The sequence below is a fragment of the Erinaceus europaeus genome, chromosome 5 (assembly GCF_950295315.1).
Source record: "Erinaceus europaeus chromosome 5, mEriEur2.1, whole genome shotgun sequence".
NCBI classification, from domain to species: Eukaryota; Metazoa; Chordata; class Mammalia; order Eulipotyphla; family Erinaceidae; genus Erinaceus; species Erinaceus europaeus.
The window spans coordinates 93,098,495-93,112,821 of NC_080166.1; the positions used below are offsets into that span (position 1 = coordinate 93,098,495).

The 14,327-nt window shown below is 37.5% G+C and overlaps 1 long non-coding RNA gene across 1 annotated transcript in view; it reads right to left on the bottom strand.

Annotated features, from left to right (window-relative positions):
- The window catches only part of LOC132538715 (uncharacterized), a 496,566-nt gene that overhangs the window by 219,145 nt on the left and 263,094 nt on the right, over positions 1-14,327 (bottom strand). The gene's annotated exons all lie outside the window — the stretch shown is intronic.

Here is a 14,327-nt window from a genome sequence, read left to right on the forward strand (position 1 = left end):
TTAATATTTTGAAAAAAGTAACCTTTTAGAAAATATGAAAAATTATTTACAATGTTTTCATTTATTTTATATAATTTTAATATGCCCAATACATATTTTAATATGTTCAATACACATTTTAATATATATTCTACACACTGTGGAAAAGTATATCTTTTATACTTTAGATAACACCGAGACAAAGCTAATTTCATGACTGATACCACAAAATGGAATTCACAAAACTAAAGAGGGCAAGATTTTAAAAATAGAAAATTTTGCTGCAATGAAAGAATATTTAAGATATAAGGATACTACATGTTTTTTATAACAGTATGTCCCCTTGATTTATACTCTTAGGTACTTAAACTTTTATTGAAGTACTCTTAGATACATAAACTTTTATTGAAACTTTTAGTACTTTTAAGTACCTTAGGTACTTAAACTTTTATTGAAACTTCTATTCTTACTGGGCCTCAAAACTTGAGGATGGTACATCTTAAGAAAAATAAAAATATTATCCAAGGAAACAGAGAAACTTAGCTGAAGAAGTCTCTGTATACCTATGTTCATAGCAGCACAATTTGTCATAGAACAAACATGGAAACAATCCAGATGCCTAATGATAGATGAGTGACTAGGAAAGTTATGGTACACATACACACACACACACACACACACACACACACACACACACACACACACACACACCAGAATACTACTGGATGTCAGAGATGATAAAGTCATCTTCTTGCCTCATCTTGGATGGAACTTGAAGAAATCATGTTAAATGAGAAAATCTAAAAAGACAAGGATGAATACCAGATGATCTCATTAATGTTAAAAGACAAACACAGGAAAAGAGAAAGAAAGAAAGAAAAAAGAAAGAAAGAAAGAAAGAAAGAAAGAAAGAAAGAAAGAAAGAAAGAGAGAAAGAAAGAAACAATGACATAAAGGGAAAAAACGGAGTAAAACTTGGACTGCACCAAAGCAATGAACTCTGAGGAAAGACAGGAAGGGGTGGCGGCTGTCTTGGTGCATGATGGTAGAAAGGGACTTAAACCGGAAGTAAGAGTATTTTGCATACACATATCATGGGGAGGTGAGAAATGGCACTCAAGTGTCAACAACCGTACTGAAAATCAACCCTCCCCCAATAAACTGATTTAAAAAGACCCTTTGCCACACTGTCACACAAATATTACCATTTCACCATTAGTTTGAAAATGCTTTATCTCTTAGAGTCTATCTTATGAGACATCTTACACCCACACACTTACCCAAGAAATAGAGAACTGGAATCTAGAAGAGGAAGGCATTTTTTCTGTAGACCAATGAGGAAAGTATATGTAGGAGGCTAGGAGGCAAATTGCCAAACTATATTAACTCAGAAGATAAAACACTCTAGGTCATGAGAGGCCAATACTAAGTCATATACCAAGAAGAGCAGCACTATCCATTTTACAATATCATAGAGACCAAAGCAGTCAGCTTGCTTCCATGAAGCTTCTGGATTGGGCATCCAGGTTGCACAAGGAAAGAGGCCCCTAGGTAATGACTACATTAGAAAGTCTACTTTTCTTCTCCATCTTTTGTAAAATTCCCTAACAAGCACAGTCACCATGACAAATCAGGTCTGGCCTCTCCTAAGAAATTGATCTATAGGACAAGAGGACTCACAACCATGAAAATCACCCAGGTATGTTCTACAAAAACTGGAGGCGTCTAGAAAATAACCAGGTTCTATGGATAGAAATAAAAAATGTCGGGGGTCAGGCAGCAGTACAGCCAGTTAAGCTCATGTGGTGCAAAGCACAAGGACCGGCATAAGGATCCCGGTTCGAGCCCCCGGCTTCCCACCTGGAGGGGAGTCGCTTCACAGGCGGTGAAGCAAGTTTTCAGGTGTCTGTCTTTCTCTCCCCCTCTCTGTCTTCCCCTCTTCTCTCCATTTCTCTCTATTCTATCCAACAAAGTTGACATCAACAATAATAATAACAACCACAACAAGGCAACAAAAGGGGAAAAAAATGGCCTCCAGGAGCAGTGGATTCATGGTGCAGGTGATGAGCCCAGCAATAACCCTGGAGGCAAAAAAAAAAAAGAAGACATAAAAAAAGTCTTCTAATAAATATAATCAATAAGCAATAATATCCCAAGTCTTACCCTTAAGTTACAGCAATTAGCAGTAAATATATTAAGTGAATGAGTTCATCAATAAAATTCCTTGAACAGAATAATATTTTGAGATATATGTATTTGACCAAAATTCCAAAAATTTAAATTTTTATCCCAAATATATAGCAGGACATATTTATAATAATATAATGTGGTATAATATAAGTACTTTAAAAAGAAAAAAAAAGTTTAAAGAGTTAATTTGGCAAACTACAGATTGATTAGTTTCTTTAAGAACATACACACACACACATATATTTCTTTCCTAAGTCATAAATGTCTTAGGCATCACTTATACAAAAAGAATAAATACATTTAAAATATAATTTCTCTTCTCTAAATATAACAATTGAAATTTTGTTATAATTAAAAGCATCATGAGTGTGGCCTGGAGTGCCCCTCGTTTATGTACAGTAAAAATGTCTGAGGGACAAACAAGAATCAATCAGACTAATCTTTGGAAAATGATATTGCAAGGTCTATGCGAGTAAGGTAGTAATTGCATTCAATTGAACTGAAGCCAAGATATAAATCTCTTATCACCATAAGTGTAAATCTGCCATATCTTTGGGCAATTCACTTTCCAGTCCTGAGTCTATCATGCCTTTAAAGCAGGACACACACACACACACACACACACACACACAGCAGCATCTCCATATTTACGGCAGTTGTTTGGTGCAACTTCTGCCAAAGCTTAAAGACAAACAAAATAAGTCGACTAAATGAAAACTGTAAATAGGAAAATATCTCTTGATGGGAGAAAAGGAAAATATCCAACCTCCTGCAGATCCACTGGACACACCTCTAATGCATATGGCAGATAAAAGTGTTGTGGAGCAAGTCTTCATTTGACCTGTTATTGGAGTACCCTCTTGCCTCACTATTTCAAGTTTTCTTGTCTCTACCCTGCCTTATTTTTTGACTTGCAGTCTTCACTTCTCTTCCTGTTGGTCCCTCTTAATTGGTTAACTTATTTTCACTCATATTTTCCATCTTCAACACTTCTACCTGCCCCCCCAATACTACACATTCAAATCTTAAAGTGTACTTTTTTTCAGGTGCATCCTTTCCATCAAATACTAGACATACTACCTTTCAGGAAAACCACTATATTTAACAGTCAAGAAGCAAAAATGAATACACTGATGTGCTTAGAATAGACTAACCAAATCCCACTCTATAAACATTAATAAGCTGTCAGTCAGGAGCTTCGGAAGTCAAAGGGGCATAAGCTACCACCATCTGTTGACATTGAAGTTCAAGCCACAAGGCAGCTTCAGTGAATTAGGGATTTGAGACCACTTGGGCATCTGCCATAGAATCCTTTCCAATGTAGTCTAATAGACTCAAGTAATTGTAAGAACTACCTAGACCAAATTCTACAGGGCAGATTGGTTGGCAGTTACAACAGGAATCAAGACTATAGGCATGAGTCCAAAGTCAGACTGTATAGAATTCCTTCCCCCTTTCAGGGAACTCAATTCATTCTTTCCTTGTTTTTTTCTTCCTTCCTACCTTCATTGTTTCTTTCCTTTTTTGCCCCACATTTTAATTTATTTTTATTAGTGATTTAATATTGATCTACAAAATTATAAGATAATTGGGGTATAATTCCATACAGTTCCCATTATTTCCATTAAAAACTGCATTAATTCTCCCAAGGTCACCTATATGGGCTGATTCTATAACTATATAGCTATATTTATGTAAATATTTTTCCCACTTTTCAATGTTCTGCCTTCATTTCTTTTCTAGATCAGCCCTACACAATTTCCAAGTGTCTTTCCTTTTTTCCTATTCTCTCTCAGATAAGAGAAACTCCTCTCAGACTACAGACCAAAATTCTCTTTGGGTTGCAGAAGGTGGGATTTCTGGCTTCCATAATTGCTTCTATGTTGTACATGTACATACCCCAGCCTGTTTCTACATTTCTCTAGTGGGGTAGGGCTCTGGAGAGGTGAGGTTTTGGAAAGCACTGACAAACTACAGTCTTTTCTTTGACTGGATTAGGATCATTCACTTTATGAATAATAATTTATTCAAAGTATAGTGACTGCATAAAGAAGGCTTAACAGCAATATTTAGATTAGTCTTGTTAAAAAACTAAAACATCCACCTATGACACCATCTCCCCAGACAATAACTTGGGTCCACCTGCATCCTGGATGTCAGGCTCAGAAAAAAACTAGTATAGTCATGGGTCCTTTGGAATATAACTAAAATAGATAGACCTATGAGCTTTTTCCAAAACGGAGACCCCAAATCTTTATCAGCAATATTCTTGCCTTTAGGTTCATGATTAGTCGACAATTTGTTCTGCATTATATCTTAATTCTTTTTCAGCCACTAGGTTCCAGATGCTAACATGAAGCCAACTTGACATCTCTGGGCAGATGACCCCAACAATGTGTCCTGAAGCCCCAGCTCCCCTAAGCTCTGCCCCACTAGGGAAAGAGAGTGATAGGCTGGGAGTATGGATCAAAATGCCAATGCCCATGTTCAGTGGAAAAGCAATTACAGAAGCCAGACTTTCCACCTTCTGTACCCCATAATGATATTCCCAGAGGGATAAAGAATAGGAAAGATGTCAAGAGAGAGGATTGGATATGGAGTTCTGGTGGTTGGAACTGTGTGGAATTATATCCCTATTATCCAATAGTCTTATCAATATTTCCATCTTATAAGTACAAAGATAAAAACTTGAAAAAAACAAACAAACAAAAAACTCTATATCATGACCTAGCCAACTTTACTACATAAAATTAGCTACCACTGTATACAAAAAGCAAATTTCCCTTAGATGCTCAAAATACTGGTCCCTGTTCTCCAGATCTCTTAACCTGGAGCTGATCTTGACTTGGGCATTCAACCAGTGTAAAGTCACCATCCATGGTCCAACTCCAAACAATGGAGAAAGATTCCAAAGACCCAACACTTGTTAGCCACCTAAGTACCAGGAATATAGAACATTACTTTTCTCAAAAGAGCACAATACTGTCCTAACATGGAAATTTGGCCACTTGCTTCCTGAACCGTAGATCAATACTTTACCTTGCCAAAAAAGTGGAATTATCAATAGTCACAAAATATACTTGCATATATTTTCATATTGTGTCTTAAACATCCAAACAAGAAATTCTTGAACATTTATAATTATATATCTATATTTCATATATGAGTCACAAATCCCTAGATAGATATCATTTTACTTAAAAATTGGGTAATTTAGGGACTGGAGAGGTGATTCAGTGGTAGCACATATACCTTACTCATGTGAGGCCCTAGGTTCAATCCCTAGCACCACATTAAAATATGAAGTAGTGCTCTGGTCCCTCTCACACTCAATAAAAATAAATAAATAAACGGAGTCGGGTGATAGTGCAGCGGGTTAAGTGCACATATCAGAAAGTGCAAGGACCAGCATAAGGATCCTGGTTTGACTCCAGGCTTCCCACCTGCAGGTGAGTCACTTCACAGGTGGTGAAGCAGGTCTGCAGGTGTCTATCTTTCTCTCCTGCTGTCTTCCCCTACTCTCTCCATTTCTCTCTGTCCTACCCAACAACAACGTCAAGAACAACAACGACAATAACTACAACAATAAAACAATAAGGGCAACAAAAGGGAATAAATAAATAAATAAACATTAAAAAATAAAATAAATAAAATATTTAAATGAACATTTTAGTGGATCAAAGTTTATCTATAAGTATGTTTATTTAATCTGTAAATTTATTCTTAATTTTTTATTTTCCCCACCAGGGTTATCTCTGAAGCTCACAGCTCTACCACTGCCAGAGACCAGATTTTGTTATTACTGCTATTGTTTTCTATTGGGTAGAGACGGACAGGGAAAGAAAGAGACCTCCAGCTCTGCTTCACTAGTGAAGCTTTCTCCCTGCAGGTGGGGGCCAAGGGCTTGAACCTAGTTCCTTGTATGTATAACATGTACATTCTATCAGATGTGCTACCACCTGACCCAGAGACCAGGTTTTTCTTTTCTTTTTTTATATCTTTTTAGAGTGTGAGATAAAGAGAATAGGAGACAGGGGTAGAAAGAGAAAAGAAGAGACAACTGTAACAATGTCTACTAATTTTGTTAAAAGAAATTTTAGCGGTGAGAAAACACAGATAGATGGTACATCCCTGGCTCAGAAGCCCAATTAAATGGACCCCTGAAGCCACAGAGTAAGTCAGCAGGCAGAGAACACTGAAAACATAACTAGAAGAAAAGCATGAAGAGTAAGTACTCACTTCCCCATAGTTACCATCGCTTTTAGACAGAGATTCTGTAGAGAGCTCTGAAGATAAAGGGAGAGGAATGTCATTCAGCACATTAAAAAGCAAAATGTGAAAAACTGCATCACCTCAATGGATGAAATTTTCCAAACACTTATTCATTCTTGAGCAAGCCATTTGCAAGCAACTGTATCATCATAAAATGAGTAACTGCCAATCCTAGGAGCCCTGCAGAAATTCAATTAGTTCCTCTATTCTTAGTACAATAGATTATTCAAATGGTAATAGACAGTTGCATTCAGAACCAAGGAGTCTTGAGCTAAACAGGGAAGTAGCCACTATTTCTGCTTCATGTTGTTCTGGTCCCTCTTAGGAGAGGGAAGTTAAACTATAAAAACAGATGATTTAATCTACTTGTTCTTATCATTGGTAGTAATTACCATTTATGACACACTAAGTGCCTCGAAGTGTCTCAAGTTTCTAGCCCAAAACATCAACAGACACTCCACCAAAAACCCCATAGCAAAAGGGTATAGTTTTGCGTTAACAGACCAACTGCCTAATTAGACAACAGGGAAAAAGAAGAAAGTAGAAAGATTTTTGGAAATGCTTTACTTCTTGCCTTTACCCAATGACTGCTTTTGTGGCACTATTGCAATAAAAGGACCACTATGGCTCAGATAAGCAAAGTAAAAAACTGAAAATTATAAAAGATATCTTGTTGAGATGATGATGCTTTGATTTCTGAAGTGGAAATGCTTTTCATTATTCAAGTTGTAGTTAGTCACTGGTAAAAGTGAAAACAATACTCTTTCGCTATCTCTTGAATTTAACAGACAAAAGAAACTTCCTAAAAAAAAAGAAAAGAAAAGAAAGAAATAAAAGAAACTTCCTTGTAACAGAAAGAAAATCTGAATTCCTGATTTATAGTAGGTATATTGGCCTGAGTGAAATTCCTGCTGTATTTGCCATAGCACAGCCAACCCTCTAAACTTTTGTCCCAAGTCTCCTCATTTGTAAGACAATGAAGACAACAATGAAATAAGCCTACAAGAGTAGCTGTGAATATTAAATGAAATAATATGATAAACTGCTTAGCACAGTACCTGGCACATAATAACTACTCAGTAAATACTAACTGGGAAAGCTCTTTGCAAACTGTCCAGTAAGACACAAAACCAGATTACCTCATATCATATCAATGGTTACAGAATCATTGTCTAAAGAGTAAGCTTTCTTTCTACAAGCAAGTCCACATGAGAAAATATGTCCTATCACTGTAATTATTTCCCGTGTGGGTAAACTACCTGTGCCATTTTAACTGAGCTGAAAAAACTTACCTCCCAGAAAACCATTCTATTACTTGTACCACCGCAATTTTCATCTTGTAATACATATTAACTTTTAAAATTTCTTAAGTCAAGTGAAGAAATGAAATTTTTGGCAGTACTGATATTGTGAGGCTATTATGAAAAGGCAACAATGATATACTCTGCCTCAACCTTCACTCCTTTACCCCTTCATCTCCTCTCCCTTCTCTGCTTGTACCAGCAAATGGAATTCTGGATCTTTGCTCAGAAATGCCAAGTCTGACACATTTGGAGAAATCCTACTATGATGCCAAGTTCCAGGCTCAGGGGCAGAGTAAATGAATTCAAAGGCTGTGTGATTTTGAGGAAGTTATCTCTCTGTGCTTCAGTTTCTTAATTTATTTTATTTTACTATTTATTTATTTGATAGGAAAGAGAGAAATTGAGAGGTGAAGGGGAAATAGAGAGGGAAAGAGAAAGAGAGATTTCTGTAGCACTATTTCACCAATCGTGAAGCCTGCAGATGGGAACTAGGGTCTTGAACTTGGGTCCTTGCACACTTTGAAGAAGGCATTTCATCTTTGCTCTCAAAGGTGAAAAGGTAGAAAGGAAGTAAAATGGGGAATAAAGCTGCAAGACAGAGTCTCATCTAGGGATAGTGAGACAAAAGTTGCAAGAAGAAAGGGATCAGTATGGAGAGAATCTACAGGGGAGTAAGGAGAGAAAGAAGGGCTGAAGAAGGGCTTTTGCATGGGGCTTTCCATTTTATTGCTATAGTTGTAGCCTATGCTCTCAACCAGGTGCACCACCACCTGGCCCCAATTTCTTCTCCTTCTTCTCCTTCTTCTCCTTCTTCTCCTTCTTCTCCTTCTCCTTCTTCTTCTTCTTTTTTTTTTTTTTTTTTGCCTCCAGAGTTATCACTGGGGCTTGGTGCTTGCACTATGAATCCACTGCTCCTGGAGGCTATTTTTCCCTTTTGTTGCCCTGGTTGATTACTGTTGTTTTATTGTTATTGCTGTCATTGTTGTTGGATAGGACAGAGAGATATCGAGAGAGGAGGGGCAGACAGATGACAGAGAGGGGGAGAGAAAGACAGACACCTGCAGACCTGCTTCACCACTTGTGAGGTGACCCCCATATAGGTGGGGAGCCGGGGGCTCAAACAGGGATCCTTGCGCCAGTCCTTGTGCTTTGTGCCATGAGTGTTTAACCTGCTGCACTACCACCCCAGCTGCTCTCTTCATTTCTTAAATAATAATACTTACATTACCTGTTCGTTGTGACTAAATATGATAATGTACTTAAATATATATAGGTTAAACAATAAACATTAGAATCAACATCCTCACATTATATTTCTCAATATCTCTGATGTTATTTCACATATTCTTGACTCTTCTAAGAGCATTCATCTACCAGTTTGACAGCTCATCATCCTCTCAGTGAAAATGTCAAGTCTTCTGACAAATGGTGACATTAAGTGACAAGAGAAAAGGAGGACAAATGCAGTCATGAATTCAAATAGTTCACAACACATAAAAGAAGTCTAATAGTGTGCTTTGAGTAGAGAATGAGTATGTCCTTAAAGTCTCTAAGTATAAGAGACCATTGTGAAGAAATGACTCATCTGAGTTTGAGACCACATCACCTATTTTCACAGCTGAGGAAAGTAGGGCCCAGGAATAATTGGCCTGTTGAAAGAATTGCCATCAGGGAAAAGAAACCATGTCTCCTCTAATCCAGTGTACTTCTATGACTCCCTAACAACTCGGATACTGCGTGAGAGGGGAGCATAGGGCGGTTTCAGCACTGGGCTCTGTTTATTAGGAATATCCCAGTTACATCTATTAAGAAGTAAGCCAACAGTCTTCCCTTCCCTTTGTGCCTTATTTCCTCTTTGGTCAGTTCCTTTTCCCCTGCTAGGTCCCAGCCACATTTCAAAATGTAATTAAATAACACTGGGCTGGGGAGACAACATAATAGTTATGCAAAAAGATGTTCATGCATAAGGTATCGAAGGTCGCAGGTTGAATCTCTAGCACCAACATCAACCAGAGCTCAGTAGTTCTCTGGTAAAAATAAATAAATGAATGAATGAATAAGTAAATATTTTTAAAGTGGTATTAATATAGTTATAGCAATAAAGTGGAAAGCCCCATAGTAAAAGCCTTTCTTCAGCCCCTTTCTCTCCTTACTCCCTTGCAGATTCTCTCCACACTGATCCCTTTCTTTTTGCAACCTTTGTCTCACTATCCCTAGAAGAGATTCCTTCTTGAATCTTTATTCCCCACTCACTTCCTTTCTACCTTTTCACCTTTGAGAGCACAGATGAAATGCCTCCTTCACCCTCAGTGCTTCCAAATCACCTGGCTGCCCCTTCTTCCTCCTGAAAATCTCAATTCCAGCATCCCTAGCTCAGCATCTTTCTGGATCATTGCCACCCACTGCCAAGATGGGCAGCAAATGGCATCTTCCCTTTGCATTTTTGCACTTACTATACTTTTTAAACTTCTGCATACACAGTACCTAAAACTTTTTGAAGTGACTTTCACCAGCTCTCTCTGCTTCCCTAGCACGTAACACAGTAGCTGGAGGCCAGTACTAGATTCTTAATAAATATTTTTGAATATAAGTATATCCCAACAATTCCATTTAGCTAAAACAACTATTATTCCTTGTGAGTGACTTAAAAGTCTTACAAGTGTTGTTTAACTAAGGAAACAAGCAGGTGTTCTATTTTCTGTTCTCCTGAGTCTGGTTTCCATCCATTCTCTAATGAGCTATCCCTTCTTTCTTCCAAAAGGGATAATTCCAAAATTATCCTATCAACTCAAAGGGTTAAAAGAAAGGAGTAACAAAAGTTGCAGGAATTATAGAATCATAAACTAAATATGAAATGCAATTCTTGTAATGATAAACAGAATCGTAGAGAGGTCTCATTATGTCTAGCACATGTGCAGAGGATTACTAGAAAACCACATGCCACCCTCAGGATCACTCAGGCTCGTAGAGCTCACAGAGCACATTAGTTTCACCTGGTGCTTTCACTCTCTTCAATCCCTGATCTCCCCACCCCCACCCCCACCCCCACATTCATTCTCACTACCATTTCTATAACCTGACAGGCGTACTCTTTCACTGGAAAAATAGAATCAACCCAAAAGAACTCACACAAGTTCACAACTCCACATACATGTCTCACCCAATCCACAAAGCACCTCAAACTCTCATCTCCAGAAAAGGGCTAATGTTCTCACCGGTTAAAAGTATCCAATTCTTGCATATGCTGGGCCATTTCTTGAGTTAGTCTCTCCTCTTTCCTGCAGCATCATTTTCCTTCTTTCTGACTCCCCAGAAGAGTCACACACTTTATCATGTGCAAGGACCTGGGTTTGAACCCATGCCATATAAAGTAGAAGCTTCAAGAGCAGTGAAGCAGTGTTGCAGTATCTCTTCTCCTCTGCTTTTCATCTTCTATCTGAATAACAACACACTCAATCTCAGCTGGACACCCACCATACACATAGACAACTGTCCTAGAAGCAAAGGAGTCTTGCTGCAGGAAGTCCCACTGAAACCCTAGCAGCAAGGGAAACCAGTTTTCTTTCCTATACCAGACATTTTCATCAGAATGCAATATACTCTTTTCCTTCATTTTAAAAAAGAAAAAAAGGAAAATCTCCTACTTTCCACATCCACATTTTCTCCTTCCGTTTATAGTGAGATTCTCCAAGAGTTGTCATGAACTTTAAACTTTTTTATTGTGCTTGAATCTAATCCAGCCATGTTTACTTTCAAAATTCCTTTGAGGATCCTGGTGCCCTTCCCCCGTTAAAGCTATAGTCAAATTCCTGGCTCTGTCTCACTAAAAATTTAGCAGCACTTGAGACAGGTGATAACTATATTCAAATTCCTCTCTCCTTGGTTTTTAGAATCTCTCTCTCTCTCTCTCTCTCTCTCTCTCTCTCTGTGTGTGTGTGTGTGTGTGTGTGTGTGTGTGTCTGTCTCTCTTTCTCTCTCTCTCCCACCTGTCTGAACACTGTATCCTGATCTTTCCTAGCTCTGGTTCATTTCTATAATCTTTAAATATTGGAGAACCCTAAACTCAGCCCAGAACTCTCAATTTACATCCACTCCCTTAATAATCTCATCTAGATTAGTAGTTTAAAAATATCATATTCATGCTGATGACTTCCCGAGATGTCATGCAGGCATTTTCAGCTTAGTAAGTCTAAAACTGAACTCTCCATTTTTACCCCCAAATAAGCTTCTTTGTTGGTTAATTAAAATTCAGTTCTTGCAGTTTCTCAGACCAACATTTTTGGCATCATCTTTAGCTCCCTTTTCCCTTTACCCTGTAGTGCCCCGTCAATGAATTCCATGAGCTCCACTTATCTTTTGCCTTCTTCAGCATCTTCTATTACTATTTGAAAGCTCTAAGTCTCACACAACTACAGAAATTCAAAATGAGTTGCAAGGCAATAAAAAAAACTGTCAAAGAACACAGATTTTCTCCCCAAAAAGCCACAATCTTTCCTACCTCAGAGACCTGCCTCTGTCTCCCTAATGTCTCTGTTCAACCCAGACTTAAACTAATAACATTGTTTAATTTTAAAAAAAGAATAATTGCAGATTCATAAGAAGTTCCAAAGAGAGATTCCATGAATTCTTCACTTAGTTTCCTCCAATGGTTACATAACTATAGCACAATCTCAAAAACAAGGAATTGACATTGGTATGTGCTTATAATCCCCTATGATTTAATTGAATATATAGATTCCTAGGACCATTACTGCAGTCAAGATACAGAAATATTCTAGCTCCACAAACACTTTCCTAATGTCAACTCCTCATATCTACTTCCCCTCACTCTTAGCTTCTGCCAACCATTGACTTGTTCTCTACCTTTTTTATTTTATTGTTTAATATATAATATAAAAAGTAGGCTGAATAGTATGTAATATTTACAGATTGGCTTTTTTTACTCAACATAATACCTTTGATGCTGAGAAAAGTCATTGCCTTTATCAGTCATCTGTTCCTGTTCATAATTGAGTAGTGAGTGTTCCTAGTATTCCAGCTGTTTAGTAATACACCCACTGAGGGGCATTTTTGTTTGTACCAAATAGTGTTTCACTGTTTCAGATAAAGCTTTTGTAAACCATTTTGTGTATCTTTTTGAGTGGACAGAGATACTCATTTATCCAAGATAACTGCCCAGGAATGTAATTACTACGTTATAAGGTAATCATCTGTTTAGGAGTTAAGGTTCATTTGTGTGTGATTTGGTTTTGGTTATAGAAGCTGTCATGTTCTCCCAGTAGTTCTCCAGTCCAGCAGCCAGAATGATGCTGGCAAAATGAAAATCAGGTTGTATTATGCTTCTGTTGAGACTGTACAAAAGTTACCCCTGCCACTTTGAATAAGGCCAAGTTCCTTGCCCTGGCCACTACAATTTGGCTCTTGTATATTCTCTGAGTTTATTTTGGTTATTATTTCTCACACTTTGCTAGAATGTAAGCATCTTAAAGGCAGGAATTTGCATTTTTTTTATCACTGCTCAATCTCCCATGTCTTCAATTTCCTTCAATCTATAGAATGTGTTTTAGGTAAGTGGGGGAAATAAATGAATTGACAATCAGTAACTAAAAAATGAGATTGCCAGTATTTCACTTTTGTTCATAGTGTCCCTGTGGCACCAGAGTAGAGCTCTCACTTTGGTATCATCCCAGTATTGAAGTGTTTCATTGTCTCAGTGGGATACACAGCACAGGAAGCTGAATGGTTGTAGGTCTGGCATAAAGATAAACTCCTTCACTCCTACAATGACTGTTTCTCAAAACTTAAGAGAGTAAAAGATCTTAACCTCACTACCCTCTACATTGCACCTTTGAACAAGTATGCCCCAAAATAGGAAGCACATAGTTAATAGATGGTTATAAGAATATTCAGAGTCAATGAAGAGAATTTGTTTACAGGCTGACAACTACCAATGCATGACATGAACACACTAAAAAAAAATTCTAAGGAGGACAACTTATATTTTAATTACTGACATTATTTGCTATTTCTTTCATATGTTCACAGTGAAAATCACCAGCCATTATATGCCATGGATTACTTACCAAGGACTATTCTAAATATCATAGGTACATTAGCTCCCCAGTCTCCCTCAGATAATACTGGGAGGTAAACACCATAATAAATCCCAGTCTACAAAAATTCAGAAATCTCTCCACAAACACAGGACCAGTGAGTGAGTCTCCAGGTCTTAAACCCAGACAATCTGGCTCTGGAGTTTGTGTTCTTCACTTTACCTCCTTACATTATACTCACAGTTGTAAAAAGAAAAAAAATTACCTCAGATATCTTATTACTAAATGTTTAAAATGACCATAAGTATAATATATAAAGGTCCAATCATAATGCTGTATACCTGCTGCAGACTATATAATGTTATAAATAAATCTTACTTCAATAAAAATAAAATGATAAAAAAGGACTCCAGAAGAAGTAGAAGAGTAGTTAGCCTGGGAACTAGTAGAGAGAGGGTGTCAATTACAGGTCTCAAAACTCGGACTGGTCTTACTACTAGAGCCCAAGTATGCGGTCACTTCTACCCTT